The sequence below is a fragment of the Dicentrarchus labrax genome, unplaced genomic scaffold, assembly GCF_905237075.1.
Source record: "Dicentrarchus labrax unplaced genomic scaffold, dlabrax2021, whole genome shotgun sequence".
Taxonomy (NCBI): Eukaryota; Metazoa; Chordata; class Actinopteri; family Moronidae; genus Dicentrarchus; species Dicentrarchus labrax.
The window spans coordinates 188,246-193,145 of NW_026136862.1; the positions used below are offsets into that span (position 1 = coordinate 188,246).

General features: G+C 44.8%; 1 protein-coding gene across 2 annotated transcripts in view; it reads left to right on the top strand.

The window, feature by feature from the left end:
* The window catches only part of LOC127360268 (uncharacterized), a 94,507-nt gene that overhangs the window by 77,905 nt on the left and 11,702 nt on the right, over positions 1–4,900 (top strand). The gene's annotated exons all lie outside the window — the stretch shown is intronic.

Sequence of the window (4,900 nt, forward strand, 5' to 3'; positions counted from 1 at the left end):
TATTTTCAGTCAGGATTTAGAGTTCATCACAGCACAGAGACAGCTCTGGTTAAAGTTAATAATGACCTTCTGATTGCTTCTGACAATGGACTTGTCTCTGTACTTGTATTATTAGATCTTAGTGCTGCATTTGACACCATTGACCATGATATTCTTTTACAGAGACTTGAGCATCAAATTGGCAATAAAGGAACCGCACTAAGCTGATTTAAGTCATATTTATCAGATCGCTCGCAGTTTGTACATGTTAACGATGAATCTTCAATAAATACTACAGTTAGTCATGGAGTTCCACAAGGTTCTGTACTTGGACCAATACTATTTACTTTATATATGCTCCCTTTAGGCAACATTATTAGGAATCACTCCATTAACTTTCACTGTTATGCAGATGATACGCAGTTATAGCTATCAATCAAGCCCAATGAAATGAATCAATTATCTAAATTACAAACATGTCTTAAGGACATAAAATCCTGGATGACCTGCAATTTTCTGATGTTAAACTCAGAAAAAAACGAAATTCTTGTTCTTGGCCCTAAAAACCTTAGAGACTCACTGTCTAAAGATATAGTTACTCTAGATGGCATTAACTTGGCCTCTAGCACCACTGTCAGGAATCTTGGAGTTATCTTTGATCAGGATTTGTCATTTAACTCCCACATAAAGCAGACCTCTAGGACTGCCTTCTTTCATTGACGTAATATTAGAAAAATTAGACACATCCTATCACAGACAGATGCATAAAAACTAATCCATGCATTTGTTACTTCAAGGCTGGATTACTGCAACTCTTTATTATCAGGTTGCCCCAATAAGTCCATTAAAACGCTCCAATTAATTCAGAACGCTGCAGCACGAGTACTGACAGGAACTACAAAAACAGATCACATCTCTCCTGTACTAGCTTCTCTGCATTGGCTCCCTGTAAAATGTAGAATTGAATTTAAAATCCTCCTCCTCACCTATAAAGCTCTTCATGGTCAGGCCCCTTCATATCTTAAAGAGCTCATAGTACCCTATTACCCCTCTAGAACACTACGTTCTCTGAATGCTGGGCTACTTGTGGTTCCTATAGTCTCTAAAAGTAGAACAGGAGCCAGAGCCTTCAGTTACCAAGCTCCTCTCCTGTGGAACCAGCTTCCATTTGTGGTTCGGGAGGCAGACACCCTCACCACATTCAAGAGTAGGCTTAAGACATTCCTCTTTGATAAAGCTTATAGTTAGGGCTGGATCAGGTGAGTCCTGAACCATCCCTTAGTTATGCTGCTATAGGCCTAGACTATCGGGGGATTTCCCATGGTGCACTGAGCTCCTCCCTTCCTCTCTCTTTCTGCACTCATTCATGTCCCATTAATGCATGTTACTAACTTCACTTCTTCCCCGGAGTTCTTGTGCTTTCTCGTCTCGCAGGTTCTTGTCGATCCTGGTGGAGCCTCCTGCCATGGTCCTGCTACATTGCCATTGCCAATACTGTTGTTGCTGTGCACCTGTCTGTCTGTCAGTCTGTCTCTCTCTCTCTCTCTCTCTCTCTCTCTCTCTCACCCCAACTGGTTGAGACAGACGACCACCCACCTAGAGCCGGAGGATCTGTCCTAGGTTTCTGCCTTTTAACGGGCAGTTTTTCCTTGCCCTTGTCGCCAAGGTCTTGCTCATGGTGGTACTGTTGGGTCTCTGTAATTAATGTTTTAAAGAGTTCGGTCTAGACCTGCTCTATTTGAAAAGTGTCCTGAGATAACTTCTGTTATGAATTGGCGCTATACAAATAAAATTGAATTGAATTGAATTGAATTGAATAACAGTGAAAGTTCATGGAGTGATTCCTAATAATGTTGCCTAAATATTAGAGAGCCACTACCTGGGGAAAACAGAATTTTATCTTAGAATCAGGAGCACTCAAGATGGTGCTGCCTTGCTGCTGCGACATGCAGCAGTAGCCGTGTGTGTGCGTATTTGTCTAAATGTGTTCTTCGTATCTCGTCTGTCATGTTTGAACTAGCCGCGGGAATGTAAGAGTATCCCAATAGTGAACCATCGTCAAACCAGCTCGTCTCACAGACTGCAGTACAGTCGGGACTTCCTCATCCAATGGAATAGTTCAGCCACGTGGACAACCAGAGATTCGCAGGTGCGGGTCTGCTTGCCTCGTTCGACAAACAACGCCGGGGGTGAGGATTCGTGGCCGAGGCAGCGGAGCATGCGGAAGATGGCGTGGGCCTGTCGTCAGACTGCGGTCGATAGAAGCGGGTTGTGTGAGAAAGCGTGGCCGGAAAGGAGGAGTGTGACAGAGACTACACAGAGTTGGATTGCACCGCTTGCCACTTCCCTCTGTCATCCTTGGAAACATACAATCGTTAAGGAACAAAGTGGACGAACTGCAGGCAAACGTTAAATGCATACTGGAGTATAAGAATGCCTGTGTCATAGCTTTGACTGAGACTTGGTTAAAAGAACATGACTGGGGCCAAGATCTTGAAATCGATGGCTTTGGTCAGCCTATTCGGTTAGACAGAGACACACAGCTGACTGGCAAAACACAAGGAGGGGGCGTGTGTGTATATACGTCAACTCACGCTGGTGCAAAACTATCATAATAAGGGAATCTATCTGTAGCCCACATATCAAACTTTTATCTATCTCACTGCGTCCGTTTCATCTGCCATGAGAAATTCCCCAACTTTTCATTACACTGGTCTATATCCATCCAAGAGCCAACTCGGCAGATGCTGCAGCTGAAATTACAAAACTTTTTCACCTTTTACAAAGCATTTCCCCCGATGCCCCGCATTTTATACTTGGTGATTTTAATACGTGTAGTCTCAAGAAACACCTCGGGCACTTTCATCAATATGTAAGCTGTCCTACCAGACATGGCAAAATCCTAGATCTGTGCTATGGTACAGTTAAAGATGCCTACAAATCTTTCGCAATGTCACCCTTGGGGTCTTCTGACCATAGCTGCGTCTTTTTGGCCCCGATCTATCAATCAGCCGTTAAGAGAGGCAAAGTTGAGCGTAGAGAGGTCTCTGTATGGACAGATGGCGCATTTAAAGAATTGAATGGCTGCTTTCATAGTACCAATTGGGATGTTTTTAAGGACTCATGCACAGATCTAGACGAAGTAACTTTCACTGCGTCAAGCTACATCAGATTTGGCAATCTAGCAGGACCATGGCAGGAGGCTCCACCAGGATCGATAAGAAACTGCGAGACGAGAAAACACAAGAACTCCGGGGAAGAAGTGAAGTTAGTAACATGTGTTCACAATTCAAGGCATAAACCACTGATTTGAAGTGCATTTTACATGCATGTCCTCCACATTTGGTGCACTTTTGTCCAAACCCTTCTGCACCGTGGGCACCAGACACACTGCCTCTGCTTTCTGGAGGGCCTTGGCTGTGGCTCCTCCTCCTCCTCTGCTGCTCTGCACTCGGCACTGCTGCTGGTTTTGTTTGTGTCTGACATTTTTCCACCTTTAATAAGACATTGGCCGTCCAGCCAGGATGATGTCATTAAAGCTGTGACTGACTGCAGATCAGCTGACCGGAGGGTCCAGGTGAGGTCACACACAAACACACACCTGCTGTGTGATAAACAGATTATTGGTTATTGATTGGGCGTCCTGCTGCTCTGTGGGAGGTGGAGCTCTTCCTGTGGAGGACCAAACTCTGTCCTCCAAACTACGTTGTGTTACTCAACCTGCGGCCCTGGCCCCACCGGAGGTCAGCTGATGCGCAGGCGTTTTATTTTGTTTTAAAGCTCAAACTGATAGAGAGGAGCGTCGCTGGGGAGATCGTCTCCACGGCTATGGTGAACAAACCTGGTGGCAGCTTCCTGTTTGTTCAGCTGATGGAGGGTCAGACAGCTTGGTCGTCACCACCGCAACAGAGGAGGACTGTCACATTCAGCAAGGAGGATTGTCACCATGGCAACCGGGAAGCAAAGGCTGAACCATCAGTAAAGGCAGTAAAGACAGTAGAAGCAGCAGTAAAGACAGTAGAAGCAGCAGTAAAGACAGTAGAAGCTGCAGTAAAGACAGTATAAGCGGCAGTAAAGACAGTATAAGCGGCAGTAAAGACAGTAGAAGCTGGAGTTAAGACAGTGGAAGCGGCAGTAAAGACAGTGGAAGCGGCAGTAAAGACAGTATAAGCGGCAGTAAAGACAGTAGAAGCGGCAGTAAAGACAGTATAAGCTGCAGTAAAGACAGTATAAGCTGCAGTTAAGACAGTATAAGCGGCAGTAAAGACAGTGAAAGCGGCAGTAAAGACAGTATAAGCGGCAGTAAAGACAGTAGAAGCGGCAGTAAAGACAGTATAAGCGGCAGTAAAGACAGTAGAAGCGGCAGTAAAGACAGTGGAAGCGGCAGTAAAGACAGTAGAAGCGGCAGTAAAGACAGTAGAAGCGGCAGTAAAGACAGTAGAAGCGGCAGTGAAGACAGTAGAAGCGGCAGTAAAGACAGTAGAAGCTGCAGTAAAGACAGTGGAAGCGGCAGTAAAGACAGTGGAAGCTGCAGTAAAGACAGTAGAAGCTGCAGTAAAGACAGTGGAAGCTGCAGTTAAGACAGTGGAAGCGGCAGTAAAGACAGTAGAAGCTGCAGTAAAGACAGTGGAAGGGGCAGTAAAGACAGTAGAAGCTGCAGTAAAGACAGCGGAAGCGGCAGTAAAGACAGTAGAAGCTGCAGTAGAGTCCAGTTGTGCAGTCAGTCGTTTTCTGTTCACATCATATTTCATCCTATTTCTTTAATGTTCTTTAGATGTTTCAGTCGGTTGTAAAAATCTTAAGAAATGTTTAGATAAAAATGTTTTCGAATAAGATAATCAGCTGTAATCGATTATTACTGTGTTATTGACAAGTGGCGTCGTTGTACTGTGCAGGAGGAAATCACAGAAACTCAGAGAAC